Source organism: Microcebus murinus, chromosome 11, assembly GCF_040939455.1.
Source record: "Microcebus murinus isolate Inina chromosome 11, M.murinus_Inina_mat1.0, whole genome shotgun sequence".
Classification (NCBI taxonomy): domain Eukaryota; kingdom Metazoa; phylum Chordata; class Mammalia; order Primates; family Cheirogaleidae; genus Microcebus; species Microcebus murinus.
In genome coordinates, this window is record NC_134114.1 from 64,089,711 (window position 1) to 64,115,443 (window position 25,733).

At 35.3% G+C, this 25,733-nt stretch overlaps 1 pseudogene; it reads left to right on the forward strand.

Annotated features, from left to right (window-relative positions):
- Nucleotides 1-7,276: 7,276 nt before the first annotated feature.
- Nucleotides 7,277-22,375, forward strand: LOC105880424 (SR-related and CTD-associated factor 8-like; annotated as a pseudogene).
- The last annotated feature ends 3,358 nt before the right edge of the window (nucleotides 22,376-25,733 follow it).

Consider the following 25,733-nt stretch of genomic DNA (forward strand, 5'->3'; position numbering starts at 1 on the left):
CCCCAAACATAAGCCATATGAGTTTAGAAAATTTTGTCTGCTTTGTTCACTTCTGTGTCCCAATATCTTGAGTAGCACCTAACACATAAGAAGTCCTCAAAAAATATAATTTAATACATTAACTGCCACCCAAAAAAACCACAAAATTTTCCTTGGGGCTATAGTGTTTTATTGTGAAAATAGAATAAAAACTTCGAGTGTAATTTAAAGATAAACATAAATAGAAAAAAGAAACAAAATGTACTGACTTCTATTCATTTAATCCACACTTTTGAATTAAATTGTCAATATTAATTATAATAATAAGAACATCAACATGTAAGATTTTATATATGCTTCACATGGCACCAGGGTCAAAGCTAGTTAAATACAACTCTCCTGGCAGTTAACATGTTAAAATGCTTGCACAAAATACATATACAAAAATGGAGGCTGGGCGTGGTGGCTCACGCCTGTAATCCCAGCACTCTAGGAGGCTGAAGCAGGCGGATAGCTCGAGGTCAGGAGTTCAAAACCAGCCTGAGCAAGAGCGAGACCCTGTCTCTACTATAAATAGAAAGAAATTAATTGACCAACTAAAAATATATATACAAAAAATTAGCCGGGCATGGTGGCGCATGCCTGTAGTCCCAGCTACTCGGGAGGCTGAGACAGTAGGATCACCGAGCCCTGGAGATTGAGGTTGCTGTGAGCCAGGCTGACGCCACGGCACTCACTCTAGCCTGGGCAACAAAGTGAGACTCTGTCTCAAAAAAAAAAAAAAAAAAAAAAAAAAAAAAAAATGGAATAAAATATATTAATTTCTAACAATGAAAGTGAATTTTACAATATTTCAGTCTTTTTGCAGATTGGTTTCATATTGATTCTGTAAATGTTTATTTTTCAGATTGTGGATTATCTGTGACTTTTAGGCATTGCTTTGAGTGAGAATGGAAACAGGAAAAGTAGAAAAAGTCAAATCTTTTCTTTTGTTACTTGTTTGATGTTTTAATTAGCAATTTGATATAATATGGAAACTAAAAGCCAACAACAGGGGGTTTGGAAATATTCAAGTATTTAAATTTTTCAACAGGAGACAAACTAATGGCCAAAAAATGCTTCACATCTCTAATCATCAGGGAAATGCAAATCAAAACCACAATGAGATATCACATAACTCCAGTGGGAATGGCTTTTATCATCCATATAATAGTCTTTGCTTCTGCTACTATAAATCACTAGAGAATTGATACTTTATTTGATATAAAAAGCTTAAGGTTTATTCATTTATTTATTTATTTTTTGAGACAGAGTCTCCCTCTGTCACCTGGATTAAAGTGCCATGGCATTGGCCTAGTTCACAGCAACCTCAACTCCCAGGCTCAAGCAATCCTCAGGCCTCAGTCTCCTAAGTAGCTGGGACTACAGGCACATGCCACCACATCCAGCTAATTTTTTCTATTTTTAGTAGAGACGGGGTCTCCCTCTTGCTCAGTCTGGTCTTGAACTCCTGAGATCAAGCAATTCTCCCTTGCCCATGCCAGGATTACAGGCTTGAGCCACCATGCCCCCCGAACCCTAAGGTTTTAAATGTCCCATTTTAAATAAAGACATTGGCAAATTTATTATACATATGTTTTATATAATTACATATAATAAGTTATGCAAAATCTCTTTCCTCTGAAAGTTGTGTTTTAATCTGTGTTGTGCTGGAGCCAGCTCTTACCAGCTCATGAGAGCTGATTTTGTGCATCTCTCCCAAACTCCACATTTAGTGGCATCAAATGGGTAGCTTCACATTGGCCATGGCGGGAGTATCACAAAAATTGGTAAACGTTACAAATCAGAGTTGTTAAACTTTTATGAGCACACCACTGGCCTTATCTGAGTCTGATGAAACTAAAAGCTAGCACTGCACACCAAAACAAAAGAGAGATACAATATTTCCTAATATAAAATGCTTTCAATTCATACAAAACTGGAAGAAACAACATTAGAAAGATTTCCAACTTTCTTCCCACTTCCTCACCCATCTATTTCCTCTTTTCATATTAAGGCAAGTAATACTCAAGTATTACTCTTCAGATGAAGAGGCTTGCCATAGCAACTACTATTTTTCCAGGAGTCCAATATGTACTTACAAAATGATGAATGATGATGGTGTACAAGTAATAAATCTTAACCCAAAGGAAGGAAAAAAGCTGTTTTATTACTCCCTTTGAAATGCAGGATGTCAGTGTGTTTGGGTTACTTTGTGCCACTCCCTTCTTCCCGGTACTTCTGTACAGAATTATTCAAAATGAACAGAGAAACAGGAAGTTGCTTCTGATTCATTTGCAACAGTGGTCTGAGTAATACATTTGTATAAAATACATTGGAGGAAACCATGAGAGTTTTATTAACTAAAAAATATCTTTAGTGGGGCAAAGAAGGTTGGTGTATTTAAAAATGATAAAAGAAGCCATGAAGGTTCAAGTTTTGATGCTTCCTTGTGGAATGTGTTTGAAGGGATTGTGTAATTCCTTGAACAAGAAGAGATAGATCATTACATTTGAATTCTTGGTTTTTGTTTATTATCTTAGTTTGGGTTGCTATAACAAAGTACCTCAGACTGGATAGCTTAAACAACAGACATTTATTTTTTTTTATATTTCTGGAGGATGGGAGGTCCAACATCTAAAGCTGGCAGATTCAGTGTCTGGTGAAGGTCCTCTTTCTGGTTTGCAGATGGCTGCCTTCTAGCTGTGTGTTTCACATGGGAGAGAGGAGAGAGAGAGAACACTCTGGTTTCTTCCTCTTCTTAGAAGGATGCTAATCCCATCATGGAGGCTCCATCTTCATGTCCCCATTTAAGCCTAATTACCTCCCAAAGGACTCACCTCCAAATACCATCATACTGGGGATTAGGATTTCAATATATGAATTGGAGGAGCAGAACACATTCAGCCCATAGCATTTACAGATGTTCACATCTTAATGTTTTTTTTTCTTGAAATGTCTTCACTTGTTGGTAGGTTCTTGTTTAGAAAATATTGTTTTATTATCTATGCAAAAAATAATCTTGTTTACTTTTTGTGTTTAGAAAAATATCTGAACTAAGTAATATTTGTAAAGATGAGGACATTATACAGTAAAATAATATAAAGAGAGAGAGTGTGTTCTCAATCATTTTAAACTAAAAAACAATCAAGAATATTTCATCAATCTTTTAAAAGACAACAACAAAGCAATATGTCAATATATAAATTGTTTAATGTCTTCTATTTTCTCATAATTCTAAACTTTAGAGATGACTGAGTTTATTTTAGTGCCAAGTGTTCACAGAGAAAATGTCTCAAAAAATAGGATTTTGAATAAAAAATTTAACACGTATTCACTAAGGAGAGCACAAATAATCTTACTAAAACATTGCTACTATGACAGTACATGTTTCTCATTTGGGACGATTTATCTGAGTAAAAATGTAATTGTGGAGAGAAAAGGGCATCTATTTTATGTTAATTAAAGTCCAATGTACTTGATGCCCAAAGTCTACTTAGTCCTAAAAACCATCCATGGTGTAGTGATTGGCTCTTTTTACATTGCTTCCACACTTTGAAATCTAAGAGAAAATAATTGAGGCTCTGTAACTGACCACAAACTACACGGGAAAGGAGACAAACTGGCCATTGCAGTGACTTTTCCAGAAACTAGAGATGGAAAAACAAAATATGGATTTTTTTTTCTAATCCCATAGGAGGTGACATTTATCTGTACAGTTAGCAACTGCAAGGGAAATAAATCATTATTCCCTGTTCCTGCACTTAAAGTGAGAGATGGTCAACCTCTCTGTATTATCAAGATTAGTTCAACCTTACCTGGAACAGTTCACCCCTTCTAGCTCAAAACTCCCACAATAAAAATAACCAGTTCTTAGAGAGATTCATACCCACCTAACATTACAGTAATGATTAATTCTGAAGACTTAGTGAACACTCCAATCAGATGAGTTCCATTTATTTAATGACAACTATTTCAAGTGTAGCAGAAATTATTGATGGCCATAGACATCTATTAGCCAACTTTCTTGACTAATGTCATGAGGCCAAAGAGAACTAATGTGTTTTTGTCCACTTTTTAAAAAACAAGTGATAGGGAAATCTCTGATTTCAAAGGGTAAGATATGAACAAGGATTATATGAAAAGTAATGAGGGAAAGAAATGAGATGGAAAAATAATCTGAAAGAGTGATCATGGGAAAGAAAGAGGGTTTATACCAGAGGAAAATATTTGATTTTTTTAAAAAGATGCAAATGATTGTCAGTCAATATGAGAAAGACTAAGTGAGAAAGCGTGGGCTGCACACAATTCATCACTTGATATAATTCCCTACTAATTGGATGTCTTTTTTAATAGCTACATGCTATTGGCATCCCTAAGACAGCCACACTCCTACACATATTCATATACACTTACACACTATGATATCCTAGAACCTTAATGCTATAAAAGACTTAGAAATTACTTGACCCATAGTGAGTAAATCTAAGGCCTGCATGTTAATGCTCATCACCCCCAAACTTCCATGGAGAAACCAATAGTTGACCACAACATTCTTTCCTCTAGTTCCCAGACTTGGTTTCACATCATACATAGCCCAATGCTCCAAATGACCAATACTAACTGATCAGGAATAACATATAACATGAAACCTATTCACAAATTTTAATTTAGGGAAAACCTGTCATTTCTCAGTTTTTCAACATGGCATATTGAGCTAACAAAAACTACTTTCTTATGCATTTATAAACACACAGTCACAGAATAAAAATATTTTTTATAGAATTTTAAAATACATGGTTGAATTCTAAAGAAAGAAAAGAAATTCTCACACACCAAAATGAAGAAGAAACTTAGAGAGATATCTGTACTTGTGTTAGTGGATACCAAGTTATGGCAAGGAGCTATTTGTTATAAACCATTACTGATAAAGACTCTGTTTCTAATACTGAAGTGGTTTCAAGACATGTGACTTTGGGCTCATTCAAAGTAGGATGCTGAAACTGAATGTGCTACATAACCCTGGTATACTGGAAAACTTCATCCTGTGGGAAGAAGAAGTTATAAAACTCTACCCACAGGCCTACCTAAGCAAAAAACAAACAAACAAACAAAAAATACCATAAGGAATATTTCCTTACCCCTCTCAGGGTTTGCAGTCTGAATATGCTTTCTGTACCATTATGGAACAGCACAAAATGATAATAGGGCAAAAACTAGTTATGGACAATAAAACCTCTGAGGTGCCTAAGAGAAGCTAACAGAATCTGGTTTTGAAAAATACCACAAAACAAGTATGTTTTAAATATGAAATAGAAAAAATAAGATAGAAACTATAATAAAAAATATAATAGAACACACACTATTAAAAAACAGTTTTAATTCAAAAGTTAGAATTGAAAAAGGTAGAAAATAGAATTGAAAAAGATCCAAATTTAATTTTTAGAAATGAAAAATTGTCACTTAAATGAAAAATTCAGTAGATGGGTTGAAAACTAATTAGACACAACTAAAGAGATAATTCATGAACCAGAAGGTAGATCTGAGGAAATTACTCAAAATGTAGCACAAAGAGTCAAAGAGATTGAAAATATAAAACAGAGATTAAGATGCATATAGCAAAGACTGAGAAAATCCAACATATATCTCATAGAAATTCTGGAAGGAGAGAATTGAGAGAACAGGATATGTAACATTCAAAGATTATGGCTGAAACTACTAAAATTATATGAAAGCCATGAATATTTGGAATAAGGAAATAACATTAATCCCAGGTCTAATAAATAAAAATAAATTTATATATGTATAAATTCATATATATATACATATATATGAAACTTAAAACATCAAAGACAAACAGAAATTTTTAGAAGCAATCAGAGGAAAAAAGATTATACACAAATGAATTATATTTAGACTGTGAATCGATTTCTAATCAATTATGATAGATGCCAGAGGATAATAAATAATATCTTTAAAGAGTAAGAGAAAATAGCTGTCAATCTAGAAGCATCATATTGGCTGGCTTCAAATTATACTGCAAGGATGTAAGGCTATCATAATCAAAACAGCATAGTATTGATACAAAAATAGACACAGATCAATAGAACAGAATAGAGAACCCAGAAATAAAGCCAGATACTTACAGCCAACTGATTTTTGACAAGTCAACAAGAACATGTACTGGGGAAAGAACATTCACTACAATAAATGGTTCTGAGAAAATTGGATTGTCATATATAGAAGAATGAAACTGGACCCTTATCTCTCACCATATACAAAAATCAACACAAGATGTATTAAAGATTTGAATGTAAGACCTGAAACTATAAACACACTAAAAGAAAACCTAGGGAAAACTCTTCTGGACATTAGTCTAGGCAAAGAATTCATGACTCAGTCCTCAAAGTACAGGCAACAAACACAAAAATAAACAAATGGGACCTAATCAAACTACAAAGTTTCTGTACAGTAAGAGAAATAATAGAGTGAACTAACAGCTTACCAAATGGGAGAAAATATTTAAAAACTATATTTACAAACCTCTGACAGGAGATTAATATCCAGAATTTACAAGGAACTCAAGCAACTCAACAACAAGAACAACAACAACAACAAAGTCAATTAACCCACTGAAAAGTGAGTTAAGGACATGAATGGACATTTTTCAAAAGAAGTCAAACAAATGATCAAAAGCATAGGAAAAAATGTTCAACATCACTAATTATCAGAGAAACACAGATTAAAGCCACAATGATATATCATCTCACACCAATAAGAATGGCTGTTATTAAAAAGACAAAAAACAAAACAAAACAGACATTGGCAATGATGTGGAGAAAAGGAAACTCTTACACACTGTTGGTGGGAATGTAAATTAGTGCAACCTCTATGCAAAACAATATGGAGATTCCTCAAAGAATTATATGTAGAACTACCATATGATCCAGCAATCCCACTTCTAGGTATCTGCCCAAAGAAAAAGAAATCAATATACAAAAATGATAACCTATACTTGAATGTTTATCACAGCATTATTCACAGAAGCAAATATATGGAATCAATCTAAGTGTCCATCAATGGAAGATTGGATAAAGAAAATATTATATATACATATATGTATATATAATAGATGGAACTAGAGATCATTATCTTAAGTAAAACAGCTCAAGCATAGAAAGACAAATACCACATGTTCTCACATAAGTGGGAGCTAAATAATGTGTTCCCATGGAAGCGGAGTGTGGAACAATGAACCATGGAAGCTCGGAGGAGTGTAAACGTGGATTATGGGAGGTTGCTTGGTGGGTACAAGGTGTGTTGCCTCAGTGATGTGTGCACTGAAGGCCCTGACCTTACAACAATGCAACATATTAATGTAACAAAATTACACTTGTACCCCCATGAATATATACACATTAAAAAAGTGGGAAAAAGTATGATTCAAGAGGGCAAAATAAAGATATATCATATTTTCAAAATGATTCCTAGATGTTAAATACTCTAAGTTATTTTTACATAGGAAATCAAAACCAGAGGTAAGTGATATGAGCCAAATATTGGGAAATATAAACATATGCCTGAAAAAGCATTGGCTGTAAAAAAATTAATATCATGTATATTTTACAGGATTAGGGACAATAATGGCCAATAATGACATGAAAGACAAGATAATGCATAATCAGAGTTAAAGCATTCAAAAGGTCCTCATACTATTGGTAAGAATGGAAAACATTAAATAGAGACTTTTTAAAATTAAGTAGTATGTGAACTATTTTAAAGGCTTCTAATAATAATACAACAGGAACCAGAAAGCAAACATTCAGCCTACTAGAAGAAGAAAGGAAACTTAAAATGTCTAGAGAAAACAGAAAACCAGGAGAAATAAATTAAATGTTTAATAGGATGGTAAATAGAAAATGTATTTATAGCTATAATATCCTACAAATGAGTAAACTGAGCCTAAGAGTGGTTAAGTGAGGTGTCCAAATTCACAAAGCTAGGAAGTGGTGGTAAGGAACTCAAATTTAAGCAGACAGGCTCTAGAATTTATAACTTACCCACTATGCTCTACTACCTTTACAGTAAGAATAAAATAACTAAGGCCGGGCGCGGTGGCTCACGCCTGTAATCCTAGCTCTTGGGAGGCCGAGGCGGGCGGATTGCTCAAGGTCAGGAGTTCAAAACCAGCCTGAGCAAGAGCGAGACCCCGTCTCTACTATAAATAGAAAGAAATTAATTGGCCAACTGATATATATATAAAAAATTAGCCGGGCATGGTGGCGCATGCCTGTAGTCCCAGCTACTCGGGAGGCTGAGGCAGAAGGATCGCTCAAGCCCAGGAGTTTGAGGTTGCTGTGAGCTAGGCTGACGCCACGGCACTCACTCTAGCCTGGACAACAAAGCGAGACTCTGTCTCAAAAAAAAAAAAAAAAAAAAAAAAAAAGAATAAAATAACTAGCATTTGTTTAGTGCTTACTATGTAACAAGTAAAGTTCTAAGTGATTTTTTGATACTAATTTAATATTCACAATAACCCATGAAGTAAATATTATTATAATTCCTATTTCGCAAATTAAGAAATTGAAGTATAGAGAGGTCATCTTAGTCTGTTTGGGCTGCTCTAATGAAATACCATAGACTGGATATCTTACAAACATGGAAATTTTTTTCTCACAATCCTGGAGGCTGGAAAGTCCAAGATCAAAGTGCCAGCAGATTCACCTCAATGTTTGGTGAGGGTTGTCTTCTGGTTCATAAAAGGCATATTATCAATGCATCCTCACATGGCAGAAGTGGCAAACAATCTTTCTTGGGTCTCTTTTATAAGAGTACTAATCTTATTTATGAGGACTCCCATGTAATGACCTAATCACCTTCTAAAGGCCCCACCTCTTAATACTACCACATTGGCAATTAGATTTTAACATACAAATGGGGGTGCAAATATTCAGACCATAGCAGAGATGGTATGGGTAACTTGGTCTAGTTACCATTGGGTAACTAGGCCAAGTTAAACAGGTAGAAGTGAAAGAGTCAGTCTTTTTCTGGGGTTCATGTTCACTATGCTATCCTATCTACCATGATGGCACAGAAAATTTCAAAGCAAAGCAAATGAAAAGGATTTGAAAATAATATACCTCAGAAAGATACTAATCTAAGAAAGATGGTGTCACTATATATATATATATATATATATACACACATATATATATATATTAGACAAAATAGACCTTAAGTAAAAAAGGAGTGGTGGGGTTACAGAGATTTATCATGTAATGATAAACACTTTCACCCTTAAGGTTTAACAATCTTGAACTTATTTGTGTTTAATAACATAACCTTAAAATATATAAAGCAAAACCTCATGGAACAAGGAGTAATTGACAAATATACAGTAATAAGAGGATTTAGGAACCTCTCTTTTAGAATCTGAGAGGTCAAGAAAGCAAAGAATGCTTTCTTGCCTCTAATCCTTGCTTGGGTGAGGCAAAGTCATAAAATGTAACCAAAATGTTTGTACCCTCATAATATCCTGAAACAAAAAATAAAATAAAATAAGAAAGCAAAGAATTAGTAAAGACAAAGCAATGAAAGTTCAGAGAGATGAAGAGTATAGGGTAACACTGCTAGATAGTAATAAATCCAGAAAGAACAGCAATTCTTCACATTTGCATAATTCCTTGTATTTTAAAAAATAATTTCACACATAACATGATTTTATTTTGAACCTCTCTACAATTCTGAGTTTTCTCAATACCACTGAATATTAAGAAAACTACATGAAATTAAATAACCTGTGTTGAAAGGACAAGGGAATTTCCTTTACATGTTTATTGGCAGGGAGAAGATGAAAATTTGAAGAGGTGATAGCAAAGGATAATATCTACTTTTGTACCAGAGCTCACTCCTTCTCTGCCCAGGCTGACAACCACTGACAAAAGACAATTTTATTCTAAGCACCTAGACAAACAATTTTATATGAGCAACATACTAAAGAAAACCTTTTGCTTCAGTATTCTTTACCTTCACAATAGAGGTTTTGTTATACAGAATGAGTGGCATGAGTCTGGCTTTTTTAGATGCAATCAAGTTACTGCAAATGAAAATTTTAAAAAATAGAGCTAGCTAGAAAGTGAGATACAACCTGCTGTCATGGAGGCTGGACATGAAGGTTATTCTAGATTTGCAGCAGCCAGATTTGATGGTATTTTGTGGTAGTCCTAACATTAACATAACATAGTTCTCTTTTGGACTTTGGTTACTTTTCTATTTCCTCTTCTCTTACCATCTGGGTTTACTTTGCATTTTTTTCTCTATATCACCAGTTTTCATCATAACTCTAGGTCACATAACACTTTGGCTCAGTGGTGATCTCTCATGATCCTTACGATCAGCTGCCTAATACTCCCCATATTTCCCAAATATCTCTAAATTGAGAATACTTTCAGAACACTTTTTCTTCCCAGGCTACCTTAGAAGACAGCTGTTCAGCTTGCCTTTATTATTGTCTTTGGGTCAGCAATGGTCAGTTGTACCCCTAAAAGATAGCCTAAAACATGTCTAGTCAATATGGATTGTTCCTTTTTCTGTGGAAAAAAAAAAAAAACTCTAGGTTTAGCATGATGTGACTGTCTACTAAAAACATTTTATGTATATATGTCTACCTGATTCTGAAATACAATAGAAAATTATTTTTTTAAAGAATGAAGCCAGGTGTGGTGGCATGCAGCTATAGTCCCAGCTACTCAGGAGGCTGAAGCATGTGGATCGCTTGAGCCCAGGAGTTTGAATCCAGCCTGGACAACACAGTGAGAACCCACCTCTAAAATAAAATTTTGAAAATTAAATATTTTTAAATACAGAAAGCTTCCTCGTATTACTATCACTATAGCCAATTTTTTCCACCTTATAATTATTTCTCAGGCAATAATCTGCATTTCCATTTCTGTCAAAATCAGAGTATCAAATAGAAAACAGAAAAATATTAGATCCTTTGAATCACTCTGTCTACTTTGAAAATAGAAAAGAATGACCAAGTTGTAGTACTTGACATCTATGTAGAGTTTGGAGGGATAATTCAGGTTGTTTTTTTTTTTTTTTTTTTTTTTTTTGGTTAATTCTATTCAGGTCACAGAAAGCTAAATACAAGTTTATAAGAATAAAAACTAAGATTAAATTTAAATGAGTGATGGAAAGAAAAGCCAACAGCATAATGATTCCTGGCAAATAGCCACAGCATATGTTTCTTTTCATGTTGGAGTCCCTAGAGGGCAACAGATACACAGAAAATGAGCTTTGACTGAACTGACACAATGTGTCACCATCTTGAGGCAAAGACCAGAATGGTGGTAATGCTATAGATGAGCCATGAGTTCAAAAGACACCAAACTATTTAGGAACATTTTCAAAATTTTATTTATAGCATTTTGTGAGACTCTAAAAGGTTAACTTTTTAAATGTTAAAAAGAAAGACATTCTAAACTAGCATAAAATCAAACACAATGGAAATTGGCTCTGTCTCTTTCATAATTCGACATAGGTATACACACTGCAAAACTCCCTGAAATTCACCATTGATGTCTGGAAGGAAAAAGACTTCTGTTTCATGCATTCACATCTGGATTTTCTGTTTTCCTGTTCTACCAAGCCCAGTCTTCAAAGAACAGCTCCCTCACTAAACAAAGAAGGTCGTTGACTGGTACAGCATGGCTGGACTGTGAGCCGCTGACAGACTGAAAAGCTACGAATCTGCGATGAACCAACAATAGAGCTAAGTGACCTGTAGCACCTCCCCAACTTGTTTGACCCATTTCTTTGTCTCCCTCACTTTCAGTTTTGGATATGTTACCTACAGCTCCTTCAAAGACCAGATGTCATCTTAATATGTTTCTGCAGACGTTGATTTCCCAATTTCAGATCTTTCCATTGAAAGTTAAATTAATTTTTTAGCATATTCTTTCACCCTTGTGAAGACTTTCGCATATATACACAAAGTATGGTCTTTGATTTCTGAGAACTTTATCTCCAGCTGGAATTCTCAATTCTTTCTTGTTGAAATAAGAAAATAATAATAATAAGCCATTCTGACAGGGTCACTAAAAATTTTTCAGTTTGTATAGTACATAGCAACAAGTGACCTGTTAAATGATGACAAATCCTTTAGATTATGGCTTTAGACCTTTAACCTTTTGACTTTAGGTTGTATCCAGGGAGCAGTCAGAGAAGAAGAATGCAATAAACTGCTTGTAATCTAGTGGTCTCAAAAGAAATTACATCAAAACCAGCTGTTACACCACTAGTCATTAAAGACTGACAACATGTTAACTAAAATACGGCCATTATATTGAAAAAGACTTTTCTCCCCACCCACTGCCGAACTACTAGAGGTTTCTTGCCTCACTTAACAACATCAGAAAATGTGAGTGCTACAAAGCAGCTCAACACTCAAACTATCGAGAAGTAAGTTGCATTTGATTGAGACACGACCTCTTTAGTTTAATATGTTTCAGAGATCTCGCCAATTTTGAACATTATGGTTTATATTAAAGCCAGAATAACTTCTTTTTGAATTAGTTTTTTTAAAAAAATATGTGTGTTTATATAAGATTGCACCTGTCTTTCCTCTCACGCCCTTTGTGATATGAAGAACAGTGATGCAGGGATTTTAATCATAAAGCACAATTCCCCAGGTACCATTTTCCTGCTTCCTTCCACTTAAAAACATTGAAGGACTTTGAGTTGGAAGTCACACCAGTCTATGTATGACAACCAGTGACATGTCAAAGCTGTGGCATAAAAGCTTGAAATGTAGTGCACATCTTTCTGGGGATTGTCATCCAGCCAAACCAGCATTTAAAATACAGCAAACAGTACTGGAAAGCTTCAAAGATAAAAGTCAAAATCAGCATGGGAAGCACACAGTGGTGGTTGAAAAACATGGGGTGGAAAACATGTCACTAAGTGTCTGTTACAAATACAACCTGTATAAAACAGAGAGAGTGCCAAGGGCATTCAAAGAAAAGAAGATGCCTTTCCCACCTGGGAAACCAAGAATTTGAGCAAGAGGAAGAAAAACTAGTGACACAGCCAGAGGACAAATCCAGCAAGTGGCACCATTCCTGAGGCATCTTCATGACCTTGATCTCTTTCAGGCAGGGTTCAGTAAGTAATCTCATTTAAAAAAGATCCTTGTTGAAATCTACTCAATAATTTCAAGCTCTTTCTGCATTGTCCTGAATTCTACACTAAATTTGACTTTGATTTTTTTAGTGAATCTATCCTAAATTTTAAAGCAGATTGAACCAAAAATTAATTATTCATTTTGAATGAATTAAAAAATAACAAATAAGCTATCTTAATAGGTTAACAAAATATTTTTTTAATCTGCAGATGTGGGCCAAAGTCTTTACACAATGAGAGAGCCGGGAGTTTGGCATTTCTTTTTAGTCAAGTAACAAGAATAAAAATTTCACATGTCCCTGTTTGTTCATTCATGTGCTGCATAATGGTCACCTGGCAGCCTACGTCAGAACCAGGCCTGGGTCAACCAAACACAGGGTGGGATTGAAACTCTTGCTTGTTGCTTTCACATATTGTGGGATTGAGCAAAGGGCAGTAGAGTTGGGGAACCCACATTGGAATCATGGCTCAACTACCTGTGCTGTGTGCTCTTCACACAACTTCTCCGCGTCTCTGTTTTTACCTTTGTAAAATGCAGTTGTTAAGGCCAATGCTCTCAAATTTCACAGGTTGTTTCTTTTTAATGAAAATCCAATAAAATAATGTACATGAAAAAGTTCTGTATAATTTAAAGGACTAAGCACGTAAGAATCAATACTCTTACTACCTCCTGCAACTACCTAGTTCTCCAGTAGAGTGAGTGGTGACCATGCTCCTGTCTGCCTCCTTGTGGGTGAGGTCTGTCCCACATGAGCTCTGATTGCTGGCAGCTCTGATACTGACCCCTCTTAGGGACCCACAAATATTCTTTAGGAAGTAAAATGTTAGTGATGCCCACATGCCAGGTCTTCCTATAGTTATAATGATATAACGTTTAGCACTGTAAAATGAACAAAATTGTCTCACAAATAGTGAGGGGAGGGGGAGGGGAACAAAGCAAAATTCACTGGCCCTGTAATTTCATCCCTTGTTAAGCCACATGCATTTTCTTTTTTAAAATTTTTATTTTATTAAGCCAAGCACAGAAGGCAAATACCACAAGTTCTCACTTGTGTGTGGAATCTAAAACAATCGAACTCGCAGAAACAGGGAGTAGAATAGTATTTACCAGAGGCGAGGGGTGACGGCAGCAGGAATGGGGAGATGACAGTCAAAGGGTACAAAGTCTCAGTTAGACACATGCATATTCTGAAAGGAGTTGTAATAACTTACTTACATAATCTATGGCATTTTTATACTCTTTTACCCTTGTTAAGGTAGAGCAGTTCTACATGTATCGGAAATACTTTTGTTTTCTCTTTCCAATGAGAGTTTTCACCCTGGCACACTTCTTTTGGTTTATATTTTTAGAAAAATTACACATTGAATATGGCATGAGTGAATATAGTACATACACCCCTTTTTTTGTGACACTCTGCCCAGATCACAAGGATGCCTGCTTTGTCTCAAAATTTCTTTCTATAATTCACAGAAATAAGCCCTATGGCAGCCATATTGATATTCCATGACCATTCCTGATTGAGTCAGAGGTGGACATGTGACCTCAGTTCAATCAGTTAGATTCTTTTACCCCAATTAAAGAATTAATACCTCAAGATTATCATTTAGGATATTCTCTACATGTTGCAAAACATACAGCCTGTAAATTCACAGATTGTAAGAGACATGTTCCTAGGTAGAAAAAATGAATAATTAATTGAGATGTGTATGTTAATTTGTTCCACTATAGTAACCATTTTACAATATATATCACATAATATCATATAGTATGCCTTAAGTATACACAATTCAACTTTTTAAAAGTCAAAAAAATTTATAACTTAAAAAAACTTTCAAAGAGAAACAAATGAAGCACACATTCAAAAAGAAGCCAAAATAGGAGGATCCCAGTTCTTGTATCACAACTTTTCATAATGCCTAAGTGAAATGCTGTACTCTGTTTCACAGACATTCCTACATCTTTATAATAAATCCATTTTTGTTATTGTTAGCCTACATCAAATTGATTTATGTTATATGCAAATTTCTTTTAAAATGCTGAAATTTCATACTAATTAATCTAAGACATCTTAATAGACTGAGGAAGGTGAGGAAAATAGAATGTTAAGTGGAGAAGAAAGTCATAGAAAAATGCTATACATTTATCATAAGAAATAGCATACAAATGAAAATTTTCTGCAAGATGTGGTGATATTAAATTCATTGTATTAGACATTCATTATATTTGCAGATCATATTCTTGCATCAGTTAAGAGTCAGACCTGGCCGGTGCAGTGGCTCACGCCTGTAATCCCAGCACTCTAGGAGGCTGAAGCAGGCGGATAGCTCGAGGTCAGGAGTTCAAAACCAGCCTGAGCAAGAGCGAGACCCTGTCTCTACTATAAATAGAAAGAAATTAATTGGCCAACTAATATATATAGAAAAAATTAGCCGGGCATGGTGGCACATGCCTGTAGTCCCAGCTACTCAGGAGGCTGAGGCAGTAGGATTGCTTTGAGCCCAGGAGTTTGAGGTTGCTGTGAGCTAGGCTGATGCCAGGGCACTCACTCTAGCCTGGGCAACAAAGTGAGACCCTGTCTCAAAAAAAAAAAAAAAAAAAAAAAGAGTCAGACCAAATGACCACTAAATTTTTGTCACACCATTACTAGAGTTTTATCTTTGAGTTAAACAAAATATACACATAAATATATATACATATATAACATATACATATATATCTGCATACACATAAAATGTCATGTTGTTTAGATATTTAAAAGATCCTTTCATGGGACCAAGAGACAATGACACTCAAAAAGCAATGAATACATCTAGTCTGTCTCACTCTCAATATTCCTCAGAAGAGTAATTTATTCCAGGACTGGTGCAAAGAACATACGGGATGAGCTTGGAATAGTTTGTTGTGCCAGAAAGTGTCAAAAAAAAAAAAAAAAAAAAAAAGACAGGGTTATGTAAAAAAATAGAGAAGTTTATTTGAAGGGATTCCCACTGATCAAATCTGGGACAATTTGTTGATAAGAATAATGAATTTTTTATATTTTATTTTTAATTACAATGGATACATAATAGTTGTATGTCTGTATAGTGTACGTGTGATGTTTTAATGCAGACATACAATGTGAATTAATCAAATTAGGGTAATTAGGGTAATCCATCACCTCAGGCATTTAACATTTCTTTATGTTAGGAATACCTCAATTCTACTCTTTTAGTTATTTTAAAGTATACCTTAACTTATTATTGATTATAGTCATTTTGTTGTGCTATCAAATATTGTCCATTCTATCTATCTTACTATATTTTTACACCCATCAACCATTCCCACTTAATCCCCCTCTCCCTACTACCTTTTCCAGTTTCTGGTAATAATCATGCTACTCTCTGTCTCCATGGAATCAATTGTTTTTAAAATTTAGCTCCCACATATGAGTGAAAACATGTAAGATTTGTCTTTCTGCATTTGGAGTATTTTGCTTAACATAATGTTCTCCAGTTTCATCCATGTTGTTGCAAATTGCAGGATTTGATTCTTTTTCTGGCTATGTACTATTCCACCATGTAGATGTATCACAATTTCTTTATCCATTCATCCATTGATGGACACTTAGGTTGATTCTATATCTTGGCTATTGTGAATAGTGCTGCAACAAATGTGGGAGTGCAGATATCTTTTCAATAAACTGAATTCTCATCCCTTGGATATATACTCAGCAGTGGCATTGCTGAGTCATATGGTAGTTCTATTTTCAGTTTTTGAGGAACCTCCATACTGTTTTCCATAGTGGTTGCACTAACTTACATTCCTACCAACAGTGTAGGAGGGTTCCCCTTTCTTCACATCCTCGCCAGCATTTGTTATTACCTGAATTTTTGGTAAAAGCCATTTTAACTGAGATGAGATTATGATACCTCATTGTAGTTTGATTTGCATTTCTCTGACGACTAATGATGTTGAGAATTTTTTCATATACCTGTTGGCCATTCGTATATCTTCTTTTGAGAAATGTCTATACAGATACTTTGCCTATTTTTTAATCAGATTATTTAATTTTTTCTTGTCAAGTTTTTAGAACTCCTTATATATTCTAGTTATTAATCCCTTGTCAGATGGGTAGTTTACAATTATTTTCTCCATTTCTGTGGGTTGTCTCTTCACTTTGTTGACTGTTTCATTTGCTATGCAAAGGCTTCGTAGTTTGATGTGATCCTATTTATCCAATTTTGCTTTGGCTGCCTGTGAGTTGGAGGCATTACTCAAGAAGTCCTTGCCCAGACCAATGTCCTAAAGCATTTTCCCAATGTTTTCCTTTAGTAGTTTCACAGTTTCAGGTCTTTGATAAGCCTTGATGTTGATTTGATTTTTTTATAGGGTAAGAGATAAGGGTCTAGTTTCATTCTTCTACATATGGACATCCAGTTTTCCCAGCACCATTTACTGAAAAGATTGTCCTTTCCCCATTATGTGTTCCTGGCAACTTTGTTGAAGATAAGTTCATTATAGTTGGGTGGATTTATTTCTGGCTTCTCTATTCTGCTCCATTGGTCTATGTGTCTCTTTTTGTGCTACTACTATGCTGTTTGGGTTACTACAGCTCTGTAATATAATTTGAAGTAAGTAATGTGATCCCTCTAGTTTTGTTGTTTGTGCTCACAGCGGCTTTGGCTACTCAGGGTCTTTTGTAGTCCCCCCACAATTTCAGGATTATTTTTTCTATTTCTGTGAAGAGACTGCCATTGGTATTTTGATGGGGATTACACTGAATCTGTAGGTTGCTTTGAGTAGTATGGACATTTTAAAAGTACTTATTCTTCCAATCCATGAACATGGAATATCTTTCCATTTTTTGCATCCTCTTCAACTTCTTCCATCTGTGTGTCATAGTCTTCATTATAGAGTTCTTTCACTTCTTTGGTTAGGCTTATTCTTTGGTATTTTATTTTATTTGTAGCAATTATATATAAATGGTATTACATTCTTGCTTTCTTTTTCAGATTGTTTACTGTTGGCATATAGAAATGCTACTGATTTTTGCATGTTGATCTTGTATCTTTCAACTTTTTTGAATTTTTTTTCTCAGTTATAATGGTTTCTGGGTAGAGTCTTTAAGTTTCTTGAGATATAAGATCATATAATCTGCAAACAAAGATAGTTTGACTTCTTACTTTCCAGTTTACATGCCTTTTATTTCTTTCTCTTGTCTGATTGCTCTAGCTAGAACTTCCAGTACTATGTTGAATAACAGTGGTGAAAGTGAGAATCCTTGTCTTGTTCCAGATCACAGAGGAAAACCTTTCAGATTTTCCCCATCCCATATGATACTGGCTATACTGGCCTGTCATTTATGGCTTTTATTGAGTTAGGTTCCTTCTATACCCAGGTTTTTGAGAGTTTGAGAGTTTTATCATGAAAGGATACTGAATTTTATCAAATGCTCTTTCAGCATCAATTGAAATTATAGTAATAAGGGTTTTGTCCTTTATTCTGTTGATATATTTCTTTCACATTGATTGACTTGCATATGTTGAACCAATCTTGCATCCCTGGGATAAATCCCACTTGATCATGACGAATAACCTTTTTAATGTATTGTTGAATTTGGATTGGTAGTATTTTGTGGAGGATTTTTGCATCTATGTTCATCAGAGATATTGGCCTACAGTTTTCCTTTCCTATTGGATCTTTGTCTCATTTTTGTATCAGGGTGAAACAGGCCTCATAGAATGAGTAAAGGAGTATGATCTCCTCTTCAAGTTTTTGGAATAGTTTAAGAAGGATTGGTAGTAAGTCTGTTTTGAATGCTTGGTATTAATGGAATTCAGCAGTGAAGCCATCAGATCTTGGGATTTTCTTTGATGAGAGACTTTTTATTACTGCTTCTAACTCATTACTTATATTGGTTTATTCAGATTGAATCTTGGTAGATTATATGTGTCTAGAAATGTTTTCATTTCTAGGTTTTCCAATTTATTTCAAACTCATTGACTCATAGTAGCCTCTAATGATCCTTTGGATTTTTGCTATATCAGTTGCAATATCTCCTTTTTTCATGTCTGATTTTATTTATTTGGGTCTTCTCTCGTTTTTCCTTAGTCTGGCATAGTTAGTGTATGTATTCTGTTTATCTTTTTAAGAAATCCAACTTTTTGTTTCATCAATCTTTTCATTTTGGGGCTTCAATCACACTTACTTCTGCTGTGATCTTTATTATTTCTTTCTTCTCCTAATTTTGAGTTTGGCTTGCTTTTGTTTTTCTAGTTCTTTCAGATGCATTAATAGATTATTTAATTGAAGCTTTTCTACTTTTTAGATGTAGGCACTTATTGCTATAAACTTTCCTCTTATTCTAGCTTTTGTTGTGTCTAATGATTTTGATATATTTTCTTTTTTATTTGTTTCAAGAAATTCTTAACTTTTCTTCCTAATCTCTTCCTGGGCCCATTGGTCATTCAAGGACGTATTGTTTAATTTCCACATGTTTTTATATTTTCCAATGTTACTCTTGTTATTGATTTCTAGTTTTACTCCATTGTGTTCAGAGAAAATACTAGATATGATTTTAAGTTTTTTGAGACATTTTTGCAACCTGGCATATGGGCTAACCTTGAGAATAATACATGAGTTGAGGAGAAGAACAAGAACTATGCAGCTATTGGATGAAATATGTAAATATCTATTAGGTCCATTTGGTCTATTGTGCAGATTAAGTCCAATGTTGTCTTGATGATCTTCTGTTTGGACAATCACTCCAATGCTGAAAGTGCAGTTTGAAGGTCATCAGTGAGTATTGCATTGGGATCTATCTCTACCTTTATTGAGTTCGACCAGTATTTGCTTTATATATTGGGTACTCCAGTGTTGGGTGCATATGTATTTAAAATTGTTATATCCTCTTGCTGAATTGACAATTTTATCATTGTTTAATGACCTTCTTTGTCTCTTTTTATAGTTTTTGTCTTGAAATCTATTTTCTCTGACAAAAGTATAACTACTTGTGCTGTTTTTGGTTTTTATTTTCATGGAATTTCTTTTTTGTATACCTTATTTTCAGTCTATTATATCTTTATAGGTACAGTGTGTTTCTTACAGACAACATATAGTTGGCTCTTGTTGTTTTTTTTTTATCAAATAAATAAGCTTTATTGGCATCTAAAAACAAAATTCACCCAACATTGAAATGTACTTTAATATTTATATTGTTATTTTCTTGTTTCTTTTTTACTCACTGCAGTATGAAGAACAAATCACACACACTTACTTTGGAGAAACAGAGACCATAGTGTAGATTTTACAAAATCACTTTTTAAAAATCTCTGTATTGTGCTCCTCAAATATCTAGAGCCATTCTTTGCATAAAATATAATGGCTTTGTCTATTACCTTAAAATTCTGCAGCAGCCTAAAGATATGGATAACATATACCACCACTTGCTATTCTGAAATATATCTATTACCATATCCAACCTAATGATAGTATCTAAAAAATTCTTTCTTCCATAGGAAGTCTCTGACAAGCTGTTATTCATTTCTTTGATGTTAAAAGAATCTGGGGGCAACACTTATATTTTATCAGAAAAATTTTAAAAAAAATGTTTACCTACCATGTTCATATTAAGAACAATGTCTATACAAGTCAGTTGTACAATTTTTTTAAGAGAAAGGTGAACATGAACATCAGATTAACTTAATTCTGGCAGACAAAAGTGAACAACTATGGTCCAGTCAGCCATTAATCTATTACAGAGAGATGACAACTTTACAAAAGATATCTTTTACCTACTGGGTGATGATTATGTCCCCTCAGTTTCTGTGCTTTCTAACACTGGTTCACTTTCTATATCAGCAACTGTGTCACTCTTCTCCTTGTTTATCTCACTTGAAGATGTCAGTTTTTCAAAAAGGTCAGGATCACTCTGTACTGGTAAAGGTGGTGGCTGACCATGTCTCTCTGTATTTTCACCATTAACCTGAGGCACATTATTACCTTTTCATTGAGAAGTGGCCCCTTCGAAATAATCAAAAACCCGAGGAACATGAGGAAGGGAACCCAAGCATCTTGAATTCTATCTCATCCAAGACAATTTCCATTCACTTCTCTGCAGAAATCAAAATCTCTGTCATCCCTATCCCTTTGCCTCTCCCAGAGTCTTCTGTGGTCATCAAAATCTCTGTGAACTTCTTGTCTAAATCCTCTGTTCCAAGGACCACTTCTAGGATCAAATACCACAGACACCTGGACCAAGATTCCCTTTAATACAGCCTGGAATACCACCCCAATGGGGAATCCCTCCCCCATCAGTACTTGATACAGCTCTTCATCCACCACCCTGTGGACCTTTTCCTCCAGGAGATATTTTTAGTCATCCAGAAAGACCTTTTCTAGCTCCTGGAAGACAAAGTATAGACAATGTTACTAATCCAGAAAAAAGGATACTACTTGGGAATGATAACATTCAATAGAAAGGAAATAGAGATCACCGTTTTCCTCCTATAGAAAGCAGATAAAGCATTAGTAGACCTCCCCCTGTGGATGTTAGGGATATGATTGGGCATCCTGTTGATCCAAGATAAGGTCCTGGAAGGCCTCCATTAGATGGTAGGGATCATTTTATAAGACCTCCTGTAAATATGAGAGAATCTTGTGAGGCTGGGTATAGATCATCTTGGTCAAAGAGACCACTTTGAGCCGGGCGCGGTGGCTCACGCCTGTAATCCTAGCACTCTGGGAGGCTGAGGCAGGCGGATTGCTCAAGGTCAGGAGTTCGAAACCAGCCTGAGCGAGACCCTGTCTCTACCAAAAATAGAAAGAAATTAATTGACCAACTAAAAATATATATATACAAAAAAAAATTAGCCGGGCATGGTGGCGCATGCCTGTAGTCCCAGCTACTCGGGAGGCTGAGGCAGTAGGATTGCTGAGCCCAGGAGATTGAGGTTGCTGTGAGCGAGGCTGACGCCACGGCACTCACTCTAGCCTGGGCAACAAAGTGAGACTCTGTCTCAAAAAAAAAAAAAAAAAAAAAAAAAAAGAGACCACTTTGGCTTTAATCCAGAGAAGCCCTGGGGGCATAGAGGAGATTTTGATGAAAGACAGCATCAGGTTCTGCCTGTCTATGGTGGTCCAAAAGGCTTACACGAAGAAAGAGGTAGATTTCAGTCTGGGCTCTTGTTTTTTTAATCCATTCAGCCACTCTGTCTTTTGAGAGTTTAGTCCATTCACATCCAATGTTATTATTCATACATAAGAACTTACTATTGCCATGATGTTATTTTATTTCTGCTTGTTTTGTGGTCCTCTCTTTCTTTCTTACCACTTTCATGTCTTTCTTTGTTAAAAGTGATTTTCTCTGGTAGTGTTTTAATTTCTTATTATTTATTTTTGTGCATCTCCTGTAGGTTTTTTTATTTAAAGATATAATGAAGATTGCAAAAAACATTTTATAACCACTTATTTTAAACATATGACAACTCTGCTTACAAACGAGCAAACAAAAAAAAGCAAAGAGAAATCTATGATCAGAAATTCTACTTTTTGATAAAATGAAGCATTATGGCATCTGCTGTCTTGGCTTGGGTCTGTAGATATGGAAGGCACCCCAGGGAGGGCTGGGAGCCTGGTGGCCTGTCCACAAGGAGCTCCCAGCTCACTGCAAGCGGCATTTTCTGGGCTTATGTGGGCAGAAAGTCTCTCTGGCAGCTTGGGAATCCATTGTCAGAGATACAAGGAAGAGAGAAACAAACCACTCCACTTACCCTTCTCACTGGACTCCAAGCCTGTTGGAGGTTGATCACCACCAATACCTTGCTCCATCCTACTTTGCTCTGCAACTTCCTTCCATGGACTATCCTGAAGGTTCTGGCACTATTCCCTCAGGTGCACACCTGATCTCTGTTTGTTTTTTCTCTTTCATCTAAAACTTCTCCTTCTTACTGAGACACTCTGCCAACTGGTGTCTCTCTGATCAGCCATCTTGCTCCTTCTCCAGATTTGCTCTTTTGATGCTATTTTCCATATAAAAAGAAGTAAAAATAAAGACCATATGATCCTCCCAATAGATGCAGAAAAAGCATTTGACAAAATTCAACACCCTTTCATAATAAGAATGCTCAACAAAATAGGCATAAACGGGGCTTACCTAAAAATGATACAAACCATATATAACAAACCCACAGCCAATATCACACTGAATGGGGAAAAATTAAAAGCATTCCCACTTAGAACTGGAACTAGATAAGGTTCCCCTCTATCTCCACTTCTAGTCAACATAGTGCTGGAAGTCTATGCTACAGCAATCAGACAAGAGATCAGAATTAAGGGCATCAAAATGGAAGCAGAAGAGATCAAACTCTGACTCTTTGCTAATGACATGATATTATACCTAGAAAACCCCAAAGATTCAACCAAGAGACTCCTTGATCTGATAAATGAATTTGGTAAAGTCTTAGGATACAAAATCTATACATAGAAATCAAAGCCATTCATATATGCCAACAACAGTACAAGTGAGAACCAAATCAAAGATTCAATTCCCTTCAAAATAGCAACAAAGAAAATAAAGTACCTTGGAATATATTTAACTAAGGAGGTATAAAACCTCTACAGGGAGAACTATGAAACACTGAAGAAGGAAATAGCAGAGGATGTAAACAGGTGGAAGAATATACTATGCTCATGGGTTGGCAGAATCAACATTGTTAAAATGTCTATACTACCCAAAGTGACTACAGAGTTAATGCAATCCCTATTAAAATACCATCATCATTTTTCACAGATATAGAAAAAATAGTTTTATGCTTTGTATGGAACTAGAGAAGATCCCATATAGCAAAATCAATCCTAGGCAATAAAAACAAAATAGGAGATATCAGTCTACCAGATTATAAACTATACAACAAAGCTATAGTAATTAAAACAGCTAGTAACTGGCACAAGAACAGGGACAGTGACCAGTGGTACAGAACAGAGAACCCAGATATAAAACCATCCTCATATAACCAACTAATCTTTGACAAAGCAGACAAAAACATGCACTGGGGAAAAGAATCCTTATTCAATAAATAGTGCTGGGAAAACTGGATAGACACATGCAGAAGACTGAAACAGCACCCACACCTTTCACCTCTCACAAAAATCAACTCATGCTGGGTAACAGACTTGAACATTAGGTGTGAAACTATTCGAATCCTAGAGGAAAACATTGGAAATACTCTTCTAGACATTGGCCTAGGCAAAGAATTTATGAAGAAGACCCCAAACGCAATCACAGCAGCAACAAAAATAAATAAAAGGGACCTGATCAAATTAAAAAACTTCTGCACAGCCAAAGAAACTGTCAAGAGAGCAAACAGACAACCCACAGAATGGAAGAAAATTTTTGCAAGCTACACATCCAATAAAGGGCTGATAACTAGAATCTATTTAGAACTCAGGAAAATCAGCAAGACAAAATCAAACAACACTATCAAAAAGTGGGCAAAGGACATGAACAGAAATTTTTCAAAAGAAGATAGAATAAAGGCCAACAAACATATGAAAAAATGCTTAACATCTCTACTCATCAGGGGAAATGCAAATCAAAACCACAGTGAGATATCACTTAACTCCAGTGAGAATGGCCTTTATCAAAAAAATCTCCAAACAACAAATGCTAGCGTGGATGCAGAGAGAGAGGAACACTCCTACACTGCTGGTGGGACTGCAAACTAATTCAACCTCTGTGGAAAGCAATATGGAGATACCTCAAAGCAATACAAGTAGATTTACCATTTGATCCAGCAATTCCACTACTGGGCATCTACCTAAAAGATCAAATGACACTCTACAAATGGGACACCTGCACTCGAATGTTTATAGCACAACAGTTCACAATCTCAAAGGTGCGGGAACAACCCAGGTGCCCATCAATTCATGAGTGGATTAATAAAATGTGCTATATGTATACCATGGAGTACTATTCAGCTTTAAGAAACAATGGTGATATAGCACCTCTTGTATATTCCTGGATAGAGCTGGAACCCATTCTACTAAGTGATATATCTCAAGAATGGGAAAACAAACACCACATGTACTCACCAGCAAATTGGCATGAATGGATCAACACTTAAGTGGACATATAGGAATAACATTTATCGGGTGTGGGCAAGTGGTAGGGGGGAGGGAGGGCATGGGCAATATACGTAACCATAACATTTGTACCCCCATAATATGCTGAAATAAAAAAAAGGAAAAAATATATTTTAAATCTTGTAAGCATGATTCATTCTTATTTTTTTTTCTGATTATGTATTTTAAAATAAGCTTTCTTCACGCTCACTCTTTTTCTCTTCTGCTGAATCAGTTCTGCTGTTGAGGGACTCTGGTGTGTTTCTCAATTTATCAATTGAATTCTTAAGCTTTAGGATGTCTGCTTATTTTTCTTTCGTTTTTTTTTTTGTTTTGTTTTGTTCTTTTTTTGAGACAGAGTCTCACTCTGTTGCCCAAGCAAGGGTGCCATGGTGTCAGCCTAGCTCACAGCAACCTCAATCTCCTGGGCTCA